This window comes from Bombus pyrosoma, linkage group LG15 (assembly GCF_014825855.1).
Source record: "Bombus pyrosoma isolate SC7728 linkage group LG15, ASM1482585v1, whole genome shotgun sequence".
NCBI lineage: Eukaryota > Metazoa > Arthropoda > Insecta > Hymenoptera > Apidae > Bombus > Bombus pyrosoma.
Genome location: NC_057784.1, coordinates 7,764,503 through 7,778,069, shown reverse-complemented (window position 1 = coordinate 7,778,069; position 13,567 = coordinate 7,764,503).

Below are 13,567 nucleotides of genomic sequence, written 5' to 3'. Positions count from 1 at the left end.
GCTCGAACAGCGTAAGTACACAAAGTGGTTAAAGTATTGTTTCAAGGCTGAAAAACTTTGAGTTGCTCTCGTCTCGAGCGAAGTAAACTGCTTTCATACTGTGCCACCTCGCTTCAAGTTCCCTTCAGCTTTCCCTATTCTCTACTTACCCAACCCTTCGTTACCAGCGACATCGTTCTCTTTAGAATTAATTCTTCGCACAGCCGGATGTCCTACCTTGATTTACCCAAGCAAAGAAACTTTTAATGCAACGTATGTACTCTCTCCCGCCTCTATCGCGGAGGAAGGCAGCAACTGCAAAAAGAGCTTAAAACCAGTTTTTTTGTTATTATCTCGCGTCTGTATACGAATTAAAAATGTTCGGTTTTATAGTTACGAGATTGCGGTGTAATATCGACGATCGAAACTGTAAAAGTTTATATCGATTTTCCGCGATTTGTCCCTTTAACAGATATCGTCCTCCTTCGCAGTTGTGCGGTGTACACCTTCACAGTTCATAAAATCCACGTATCTAACAATCAAAATCGAATACACGCGTACGAGCAACCAACGTTTTCCTCGCTGATTAAAGAACGAAGGCGTATCGATTTTATGCAATTGGTTAACAATAATCTTATCCTAATGGGAGAAATTTCTACCTGTTAATCATTAACTCGTTGCCAGCACATTTCTTCGCCTCCAGCTGAACATTCTGACGCGTGTTTCATTTCTTCCGTGATAGCGATCGGATTCGTTGGAAAGTTTGATTAAAAGTGCAGCCTTACGGCCACGGGAATGATTCATTGTTCGTGGAACGGGTGCATCGCGTTGCTCCTCGAACAGGTGATACCGGAAAAACCAACACTGGCGAAACGTTTCATTGTTCGAGCAATTGCTAATTGTTCTGTGACAATAGAAGTTTACGAACCTTGTCGCTTTTTATTTCAAAGGGAGTTTTCCAATGAAAAGAAACATCGTCGGTTTAGAAAGGAAGCGTGCAAGAGTAGAGTTGTGTCTGGTTAACGTTAAGTTGTTCCTTTGCTATTGAGGCACCACGGTACCACGTTTATTTCTCTACGTGTAACGCTGCTGACGCAACTGTTGCGTTTCCTGTTTTCGTGTTTCGACAAACAGGAAAGCAAATCGATAAACTGTGCGTTAAAATAGACATTAATTCGATACGATGGTCGGAAGGGAATTTTATTGCAATTTTTCGCAACGTGGATGATCGACTTGTAAATGGATGATCAATCTTTGAAAATGAGCTATTAGGGATACAAAAATTTAATCAACGCATTTAAACGTGCATTTAAACCACAAATAATAAAATGATATTATTTAAAGAAACACCGCAACAAAATTTGCAGTTATATTTCGCTTAACTCAAATTCTTCGATACATTTCTGATAAAGAGAGCGTACAACTTGGAAAGAGGGAAAGGTGTTAAGTGAAATCAAGCGTTTCCCTTCGATCTTTCTTTTCCAAGCTCACACTCGACGAAGAGAGGATCGATCGAACTCGCTTTTCTCTCGTAATACAATCCCTCAGCACTTGTACTTTGGATATTGGATTCTCGATTGTTTGGTCACCTCTGTTTACGGGTACTTTCCGCGAAAATGGATTATCTTCTCCAGTTACTAAGAATCGAGGAAAATTCGAGTGGCCGTCGTGATAAATAGACTGGAATTTCAATTTTATTAATAGCGGTATTATCCCCGGCGGGAACTCGTCCCGCGATTTATGCGATCGTTTCGTTGAACTTGGGTAATCTAGAATCGAGAGAATTAAGGAAGACATTGGGTCACGGTGTGATCCGGCGATTCTTGGCTTGATTCAATCTAGCCATAAAATTCCATTCGTGTAGCCAATTTGTAAGGTTCTAGCTAGGCGTGAGAAGGCGAAACCGCAGCAGCGCGCATTAGTCCGCGCAAAAAAACCTATTGATTATTATAAAACGACCAGGCAATATCTCCGGCTGCCTACTTGCCTACTTACAGGATGCTGACGATGGCTGTTGTGTTTCGAGACGAGTTGAACGGAAAAAACAACAATGAAACACCACCCTTCGAAGATTGGCTGAGTTTCGCGTGCCCCAGGTAGCACCGTCATCGTGTCATTGCCCTATTTCGTTAACAGGCTTCTTGGTAATCGTCGTCGCTCACCGCGATTACCGTACACGTTAAGTCATACTGCCGATCGGTTTACCGCGAGATTTTCGTGGAAAGCGAAAGTGGAATGACGTACACGCAAGCATTGTAACGAGAATCCATTGGAAAAGTCGACGGGGAGAATTATTACGATATTTTTCATAGGAATATTAGACGAAGCTACGTTAGAACACGAAGACGTTCTTTCGTCCTTTGAACCGCAGTTAGAAAAATCTTTATTGGGTGTGTGGGAATTAAAGAAGAACTTCTTAGTTTTGTAAGCTACCGAAGTTCCGCTTCTGTAAAACGTTTATCAATCGATGAAACTCTAACGTAACATGTACGGTTAAAGAAGATTAAGGATGAGAAAACATTCCTTGGTACGAATACTTGTCGATGATCTTAATCAAGTTCGAGCAACAAAATTAATCGAGTGGTCGATATTTCATTCTTGTAAGATACGCATCTATCGTTGATGGTATTGTAACAACGTGTGCGTCTCTTTTAAAAAAGAGCAGAAATTAGAAAAATTCTATCGTTGATCTTAATCGAGGTTGCAGCAGCAAAATTAATTAAGTCACCTCGCAGTTGTTAACTTAGTAAGTGGTCGATGTTTCACTTCAGCGAGATACCTATCCACCGACATGATTGGAGCTGGAAACATCAATTAATTTTCTAAGGTACACGATTTTGGAGTAGGTTAGTAGAGGAGTATCGAGAGAGCTAACTGGTATATGGGACAGCACGGAAACGAGCTCTTCAACTTGACAACACGAGTATCACGACTAGGACTGACACGCGTTTGCCCTTTAATTTCATACGTCGATCGCCTATTATTAGCGAAATGCATTGTCCTGGAACGCGCTTGGCCGTTTAATCGAGACGTTCGCCGCTAATGGAAGTGGAGAACGCCCACGAAATCAAATTCATCGGGAACACTCTGTTCAGAGTGTCAACGTAAACAGAAGAGACGTATAGCAACCGCGCGTACCTATGGCGCGAACGCCACGATGATAATTGATTGTTTGTCGAGGGAAACAGTAACGTCGTCACGCGATGCTTCCACTCGAACTGGAACGCGTTCACGATTAGGATAGCTATGAATACCACGTGAATGCTACGATGTGAGTACGACGCATCATCGTCGAGAGCGTGCAACGCGTTCAACATGCTAATATAATCTTGTAGGAGGAAACTTGGCCTCGAGACCCTTTTGGCGCTATTGTGAACGTCTGTATATTGAGATGCAACCAGACCAAGTTCGAATATTCTCACCAGAAAGATCGAGTGGGCTTTGTTCGAGAGGAGTGCCTTTTTAATAAACGAGATAATTGAATCGTGTAGAGTGTAGGCGATGTTAGGTGTACAATGTATGTGTCTACAAATATTAAATCGGGCAAGGAGGAATTTCGTTGACCTACATTGTCCGATCGTATTCGAAAGCTTCTACTTTTTTTTTTAAGATATTTTCTTCAACATCCTTTTTTCCAGGGTTTCTTATATGTATTTGATCTTTTTCCGAGTTCGGTGTTTTTAAGCAGCACATACCACGTCGCATCTTCTTTTTAGTACAGATAGCTTTTTACTATTTTTTTGCAATTGAATTCTTTTTATGCTTTTATAGGCGAATTTTTCCTCCTATCCTCTTATAATAATTCGCTTGTAAATCTTACTCTTATGATAAATGATGGCTGAAAAATGGACCTTGTATTATACACGTTTTTACGTACATGTACGTTTGCTCTTTCTTTTTGGCACGAAGCAATTCACTAGACCCTACTATAGTCATTAGCAACGATCAAAGACGAAAAACTTCGGCTACGAAGAAAATTACAGTGAGCGAAGATTAACTTTAATTATCGAAGAATAACTAAAAGCCCAAGTGTATCCAAACTACACTCCACTCGTAAATTAATCATCTAACTAGAAATGGGTTTCGAGGAAATGATCGATCGATGTTCTTTCGTCCTTTTTGCGTATAAAACCATGAACGCAGTTAGAAACTCTAAACGACGAGAAAATATGAAAATATCACGGTTTAACTTTTATGTAATTTTTAGCTTGACAATCATCTGTGACTATGTAATCGTACAATAAATGTATACGATAGCCACCAAAATTTACCACGTGTGCTGTATTTTTTCCCTAATACGCAACGTTCGCGGAATATACGAGGCGGTCTCGAGAAGCATGTGCGGCGTGGTAAGTCGCGCGGAACGCATTATTTTCCTTTGGCAGCCTTAAAATATGTTGCTACTTGCGAACGTAGAAACGTGAAGAGAAAGAGAGTAAGAGAGAGGAAGCTTAGTATTTTTTTCGAACCTTGCGTACCACGAAAGCCGCGCGGAAATGAGGACGCTCGTTGAAGCACGAAACCACGAACACTTCTCTGTCGAACACGCCTTGAAATTTGCTAAGATGATATCGAACCATCTCCAACAACCGCTTATTTTCCACCTCGTATCGAATTAATATAATATTTTATTCGTTCGATGGCAAGAATCGTGGCAGAGTTCGTTTTCACTTTTGAAGAAATGTCCAGGTTCAAACGTTTTTCCCATCGTTTTCTCGGTGAGAAAATTCTGCCACGTTTTGCCGAGATGTTTCGATTCATCATGATCCCGAAACAAACTTGCAATTACTTATCGCGCAGCACGCGATTCCACACGTATCGTTATTCCCAGTAATTGCTTTCTTAATGGAGACCGATTTCGAGGCCGTGCAAACTTTCTCGACCGGCAGCCGTAAAGTCAATTTGACGACAGTTAAGTAAATTTAGGTTTCTTGGACAACCTTGAGCCGACGATGTAATTCGTGTCAAGCGATTTGACCGTACGCTTCGTGGGATTCCCGTGAAATCTTCCGGTTCCCAGGAAAATCGTGAATAGTTGCACGAAATCCCGTTTAGTTTCCCTTAAATGTCGAAAGTTCCTAGAATTTCTTTGCGTCTCGTCTTTTGCTTCGCATGGTTATTATCTCGCTAATCAGTCCATAAATTCACGAGGACGGTAGTAAAACATCGAAAATAGAATATTTCAACGAAATTACGATTGTTTCCTTTTAAAAATGGATACTCGTACAATTTCCCATTCTTTCATTCCGTTTTCCTTTCATCCATTCATCCGTCTCGATAATCGATCTGCGAATTCACGAGTATAGTAACGAGTATAATACGCGTTTCTCTCGGAAATAAAAGATTCCTATAGATCCTCAAATTTTCCTCTCATGTTCCTATCACGTTTATCGTTTCAATAATTAATTCCACGTGTCGGCTGAAAATAGAATCGCCAATAGAAAATATCAGATTACGTTCGTTATCCGTAAAAATAAAAGCTTCCTGCAATTACTGTACATTTTTCATTGCTTTCTGTCTCGTTCGTCTTTCGTTTCACGCACGCGTTTATCATTTCGAGAATTAGTTATCGACGAATTTTACGTATACGGTAGTAAAACATCGAAAAGTCGTAAGCTAATTAACTGGAAGCGAGAGTATCGATGGAAAGGCGACGATAACGAGCAGCAGGGTGGCTGGACACAATGTTCACCGTACAGCCTGTACCGTTATTTTTTTATATTTATAACGTTGCCAGGTTCGAGGCCCTGTTACGCAACTTTCGTAACTGTATATCGTGGACCGTGTCACGGGATCAACCGGAGAAATATATCTGGCTTCGAGAGCGAGCTTTCGGCGAGAACTTACGAGCCTCCTGACTGCGTGGCGTGCACACAGCACACGGGAGTCATCCTTCTGGGGCGATAAATCGTCCCTTCGATACGCGTGACCTCGTGAAATATGCGATGACGCGTTTTATCCTACGACCCGAGGGCTTTGTCTGTTTCAGCTATCTGAAATTCCGCCATTATACTCCTCGAACTTTGTATGGTCTGTAACCGTTTGAAGATGTTGCGCTTTCTTCTGAAGCGTGCTTTGAACTTTGAGGTATTCGTCGATCAGAATTTCAAGCATATAGTTATGTTATATAACAATAACTATTGGGCTTATGCTTGTGCAAATTTATATTTTCGTTAATACAATTAGAAGGATGTTATGACGGAGAATTTGGATATTTTTGCATCTTGAAATTCCCGTATCTATATAAAAAATCCGCAATTAATCCATATGTATCGAATTGTATTTCAACGTTGATAAAATGTTTCCAACGGGTGTTCGACGTAATTTCGAGTGAAAATAAAATTCATTAAGTTGGAACGTATTTGGCTGGGTAATTTTGACCGAAAATAAGATCTCGTTGAGTCGCAAATGAGAAAGCTGCGACGACGCGCACGTACAAGGGCGTCGCGACGGCCCTTGCACTCTGATTAGAGGCGTCTGTTCGCCTGCTCGAGAATTCGCTTTATCCGCTGATACTTTGCATAGAAATTGCCTCGACCCATTTCACGAAGCGACCAGAAGCTCGAGCGAAGATTCCCAGGGTACTCTCCAACCCTAATTCACTGTCCATGCAAATGCTGCCGTTATTGGCGGCCGTACTTTCCCAGTTGCAAAGTACTCCGACACAGATTGATTGAATTTTACTGGGAAAGCCTTCTTACAACGTTCGCGTAAGGCCATTTTTCTTTTATAGCCGTGGAAACCTCTAACGTCTTAACGCGTGAATTATGGAAGAGAAAATTGCACGATAGCGATGGAAAAATTGTAACAAATATAAATCTCCTAGAATCCAAATTGATCAACTTCATTTCTTGACCATTTCAATTCTCAAGAAGCAAATCCGAGTACTTAGGTACAGATCGTTTAATAAAATTCTAATTCCCTAAAAATATATAATCTGCAAATTTTTCTTCAAATCTACCACGAATCTTTTCAACAACCTAATATTTCGTAACATTTCGAGGAAATAAAAGAGGAATAAAAATTTGACAAAGATCAATTTCATCGGCAGTTTCTCAATTGAACGCACACTTTCGACGATGCTTTTAACAAATTGCGAACACGTATACGCGAAAGATATCGCAATGCTCGAAAGCGTACCTCGATTATACCGTGTCCACCTGGTGCAATAACGAAAAACCGAGGACGGCGATTTATAGGCAGTAAATCATCCAGCAAAAACAATGTTTCGTCGTACGAGGTTCGTTCGTATCTTTTAACAATGCAGTGGGAGGCTCGGCTATTCGAGGCCATCGGTACCTCCACGTGACATCGAATAAATGGAAATTCCGACAAAGAGGAAAATACGCGTGGACGCGAGATCAAGTGCGCTTTAGATCGCGTTTCCATCGAAACGGCAATATCCTGCTCGATTAAATTTTATCGAGATGTTGGATTAAAAATCGTATACGTGAAAAGAGAGGCGGATAGGAGGAACATCAGCAATATTTTTTTCACGGCCGTGGTGGTAAAAGGGCGGCTTTAAAGCCACAAGCCTCGATTATCGGGGGCTATCGAGGGTGAGGCGATCCGGGACGAGCCGTTTTGTCGAAGAATAAAGCATAACTTTTCCCAATTGGCCTCCAATCGCGACAAACTCCCCTCGCTATTTCACCGAGATGAGAAACCTCCTCTCTACGATGCGCTTTTGTGCTTTAAACCTGCTACTGGCATTAACCTTTTGGCTCTCGAAGTATCGGAACGTTGAACGTCGAAACGTGGCGTATTAACAATTTTTCTCTGCAACTAATAACAGTTTCGTACCGATAACGATTCTCCCGTGTTTTTCTGACATTTAAGAAATTCTCTAACGATAGGGAGTAACGATTCGGATTACGACAAACATGGACGAGGATGGAGGGCAGCGAAGTTTTTTCGTTAGGACGAGTGGAATTGTTAAACGCCACGTCGAATACATAAACGGGGCGACGTTTAAGAAGAACGATCGGTAAAAGTACTGGAAGACGGAGGATGTTTTTTTGAAACGTGGTGTCTCTGTTCGCGTGCAACAATGCAATTTCGGGGATGACAGGGACAAGTGGCTCCGACAGAGAAAAAGATTGTGGCCCCGAGGTGAACGGTTAGCCATTCTCTCGCAAATCGTTCCCCCATTTACGTGTGAGAAACGAGGTTGGAAGCAAGTCAAACGCGAAGTCGAACGAACGACTCTCTCTCTACGATCGTTCTCGTCGCCTTGGATTTCTTTAGAAATTCGAAATGTAAAATTGCCGACAATCCTGAGCTTATTACCTGGAAACCGAATGCATCTTATTAAACGATTCTATACGTGACGAAATAATAATATTCTCAAACATCAGACAGCCACTATTCCAAGTTGCTGAAAGAAATCGTCGATCGGCACGTTTCTATCGCTCGAAACCGCACGATCGTCACGTTTCCATTGACTCAAGTCGATCCGAGTAGTGAAAATAATAATATTCTGCAATATTAAAATGTAACCACGAAGCGGCAGCGGGTGAATCGAAGAAGTTTTCATCGCGTTTACAGGATAGAAGGATACGATGCGCGTTCTCCTTGTTCGCGAAATCTATAGTTGGCAACGTTCCTTCGACAGAATCACGGCGAGGCGAAAGATTTCTGTTCTCAGCGCGCATCCCCGAGACGAATGCCTCTGCATCTTGTCTGCGTGCAAACTTTCACCAGTGTGCATTGTCCCCATCGTTATGCCGACTCACACGCGCCGTTGCAAACTGATTGAGGCTTTCGTTTCGCCAGCGACAGTCCGTTCATTCAGAAACGTCGATCCTCGTGGATGATTTCTTTTGCTACTCGAGAAACGCTTCGATTACGCTTAATGCACACGCAACGAACGTGCGTTTTCTTCTTCTTTCGTACTACTGCAACTTGCAATCGAGAAACTCTCTGCAAAAAGTATTTATGCCGTATGTTTGTGTAATCGTGTATTTGTGCGATGGAATCGTGGTTCGATCAGAAGGCCCATAAAAAGCGAAGTCGATCAGCAGCTTCTGAGAGATTCAGTTATGGTATTTGACCAACAGCGAAACAGATAATAGAGATTAAAAATCCATTAGAAGGATGGAAGTTAACGTTAGTACTTTTTCAATCTTCTCTTCAAGGTTTCGTCTAACTTGCAGAACAAGGCCGCGTTTGTTTCAACGTTCTGCGAAACGAGCACACGCATGCACGCGCTTGTAGACTCAGGCAAAGCGTCAAGATCGTTGCCCGTGACAAACAATAGACTGGCTCGTTTCCACCCACGACTTCCACCTGCTTTTTTTTTCCATCTGCTTCCTCTTCCCATTCAGCGTTATTACGAAACCGCGTGTCTCGCCAACCGGCACTTTCATCCTTCTCCTTTTTATTCGCCATCTTTTTATCAGGCCGACGATCTCGTGATTCCGAAAATTACCACGTATTACGTAACGTTACTCGCATGTTGGCGACAATAACCGGTACCGAGGACGCAATTTTAGAAAATGAAGGTAAACCTTCAAAACGACATTATTTCCGCTCTTATTTTCTCAACAAATGTAAAGTGGTAAAAACCAAGCACCGATAGAGACTCCGATATTCCCATTCTTATCACGTTCTATGCTTTGACGAATTTTTCAAAGCTTGTGTTCGCGAGAGCGTCGAAATATCGCCGGTATTCGCTCGGCGTTCGTCGTAGTCGACAATACATCGTCGTAGTATACAAAGTAAAATCACCAGGGGGAAAGAATGTTGGAGCACGGCCAGATCGTACGAGACGTTGTATCTCAAACGAAGATCGAGACTTAAGCTCGCGAATGTATCGAAATACCATCGGCAACGCTAAGAACTTCGCCGACCGGCGAAATAAGATAAATCGAGGGATTCGAGTGCACCGAAGCTGGAAGAGACAGTGTACGGAACGAATGGTTAATTTTACAGCCGAATGTTGCACGAAGATTCTTACTGGGCCAATGCCGGTTTACAGAACGGAACGGACGATCTCTCGTTTCCCACTTTTTAATTAGCTTCGCGATGATAAATCTCAGCGTGCTTCGTTTAATTGCACCTCGTAATCCATGATACCTCGCGATGGTTTCAACTCGATGAAAAATTCGACAGCGGTTCATCCCATCAATTACGCGTACGAATTTCATTGGTCAAGTTAAAACAGCGGCGTCGATAAACGCGTAGTCGGTTGACGAGACTTCCTGGACATTTTCGAAGGGACTAGATAACAAATAAGTAGCTGAAGATTCGCGCTCTTTTCAAGTCTTATTTCGGCAAGAGGAATTTCATTCGTCGATCATTATAATTTATTTGTTCGAGATTCACGGCGTAGGAGATAGCACGAAGACAAGAAAAAAAGGGATTCCACTAAAACGAAAGCGCCAACATACCACGAGGAATTATAAGCCGTGAGAGCGATAATCAATATCGAGAGAGAAAAAGAGAAAAGAATTCATATGAGAGACCGTAATAAAAATAAAACAAAGAATATCTAAAGATTGTAAAGATATCCAAGACAGCTGAAGATACTAAAGTACAGATTATCGAAGTATGTAAACACAGCTCTGGGCGACGTAAGGATGAGATACAAAGCTGTCAATATGAAAATGACAAAATACACGAAAAGTGTAGACGATCGGTAGTATAATATCGCGTCCCTGTTGCCATACGCTCGGCTCGACGGGACAAATTAATATCTCCCCTAGGAAATGTTTCTCCTTGTATTTATCATCATTCCGGTGTACCCCGTGGTGAACGGATGCGGCGAGAAGCGGGGTCAGAAAATGCCGCTAGAAAATGTGTATTGCGACCCAGTGACACGACGAAGATCCCGGCAACCGTTATCGCGTGTTGCCGCCGCTTTTTCTTCGCGTTTCTGCGACACGTTACAGGAATGCGTGAACGTTATCGATGGTGCATAGTGGTTCTTGATCCCTGGCTCCCTAACGTATAGCCTTTCAGCATGCTAGCCTTTGGGAAATTCCCTTGAAAATACCTAGAATCATCGTTTATTTCTCGCAATTTCCATTTTTCTCGACCACATTTTATTCAACGCGTATTTATACGTTTCTGACCACCATGACGACCAACGGCAACACAACGCACGTCGTGCAAATATCAGTTATTATACGCGATGTCTAATGACTACAAAAAGTATCGGCATATATTTCTGTTTTTTAACGAATTATCTTCTAACAATTAAGTTATTTTTAATTGTCTTCTAATAGGTAGTCGCTAATAACCCTGGCGATAAATACGATTTCGAACAGTTTAGAAAAGGAGAAAGAAGAAACGCGTTTCGATTTCTTATAGATCCTTGAATCAGTTGAATAACGAAGCACGGAGGGACGAATATCGGAAAGAACGTGGCTCATCGTCAGGTATGCGATTAACTGTGTTTTAACTGTACCAAAAAACTCGCCACGAAGTTGGTATTTATCGGTGATATCGAGTTAATTAAAATATATTGCCACGTCTGGCACTCGTCGTACCGCCGCGTGCGTTTGTTAAGTTTATTGGAAATTCTGAGGGCTAGAGGAGGAGTGGGGGTATCGAGCGGAGGCAATTAAAGGAGAATAAACGGAGCCTTTAATTCAATCATCAACCACCATCAACGATTTCCCGCGATTACAAATAAAATAAACGTTGCAAAAGAATAAACAGGGCCCTTAACCCAGCTATCAACCACCATCGCATTTCTCACAATTAAAAATAAAACAAATATCACGAAAGAATAAACGGAGCCCTTCGTCCAAGCATCACAACCGCCATCAAGCGTCTCGCGATTAAAAATAAAACAAATATTTCAAAAAGAATAAGTAAGGAGGCGAAGAAAAAAGACGTATCGAGTGGCTCGTCCTGCAGATCGATCGCCCGTTTGCTCCTCCATTTCCGTCGTTTCTCTGTCCTTGAAAAGCAATTAAACGCAAGTGCGTTCCCGTGAAGGGGCCACGACGAGAACGGGAATACTGTTGGAGACGTGGTCGATAATTAAGAAGAGAGAGTCGACCCTGCAACAGGCTCGACTATCTCCTCAACGCGTTATGCCAGCTTCACGCTGAATCTTAAAGTATCTTCGGTTTAGTTAATAATTACAGTTTCGTTCGTTCTGCCAAATATCTTCGTTGAAATGTACAGAAGCGGAAATCCAGCAGTTATGTCAACGGTACGACCAAGAGCCTAGCATCTAAGTTTTAGATAGTTAAGATTGTATTAGTTAATGTATTAGTTAAGAATATGTCGACAGCGTTATGGATACAATTCCCTAATGCACTTGCGAAGTGGCCACCGCTGTTGAGAAATGTAAACTCGATCGTCTGAGACCCAAGAGGATTATAACGACGAAGCTAAAACGAAACGACCCGTCTACCGCCAATGACACCGTTCTTCGGATTTTATTGTATAATTTACGGAAGTGTTACGACCAACATAGTAAATCCAAGAGAGATTCGTGTGTTCTCGACGATCTTTTTGGTTCTCTCTTCATTCTATGTAGCGTGTTTCGTGGCTCGTTGCGTTGCTTATTAAATTAAAATTCCTGACTTTACACGGTGTAAAACAGTCATTACACGAGTTGCCTTCACTCTGCTACAAATATATTCAATTCATTATCGAGATGAGCCTTTGAATCTCAGTAATTAATAAAGTCTTGCTACTAGAATTCGTCTACGCCGCTTAATTTCACTAAGAAACGTGAAAAATATCGTAGATTTCGAGCGGTCCTGATTGGATAACCAGGGATTGTAATATTCCATCGGTTCAACCCTCTACGAAGAGAGTACCCTCGAACCAAATTGCCCGGCAAAGGCGAACGAGTCTGAAAGACAGAATAAAGCATAGAAGGTAAGAAGTGGACACAGACTAAGAGGACATCTCGATCGATATCGAACTCAATTACGCGCGATGAACGGAGCGGCGTAAATAAATTCAATTCAACGACGAGCCGTTGTCTCTGTGGTCGGCCGTGGTCCAAGTGACCCACTTCCGTCGAGGAGGAAAAGGACGAAGACTCGGCTCAACCGCAGGGTAAACGAAAACGCGACAAAGAGGAACGTGCTCGTCGTGAAGGGAAAGGGAAGAATGTACAGAGTCAGAGATCGGAATCGTGCGTGACAGGTTCCGTAAAGGGGGACCTTTTAACTGCGTCTCGTCCAATAAACCTGCGGGTTTCGCCCGTGGAAATTCCTCTTTAGACCGTCGTAAACCTGCCATCGCTGTCCGTGTCAATTAGGGGCGCACGCACGCCACGAAAATTCGGCACGAATCGGCGCAGCGAATCGAATTTATGCCTCGTGCCAGTTTCATTCTCGTCTGTGTTCCTCCTTGTCGTGCCTCCAACGATCAAGGCTGCGGCTCGTCGAAACGAGCAATATTCAAAGTTGCGGCTTTATCTAGCTCAACTCTAGTTTCCAAGTTTCCCAGTGAACGGATATTGATTCCATTAAATCCCATACTGTCGGTAAATTCTGCTACATGTACTTACATAGTTAACGTAGTTGATGCCGGATAGCGATGAAATGTTCACTTGAATCGGTAATATTCTACCGGATATGGAGATATAAAATGAATTTCGAGGATTATCTAAACA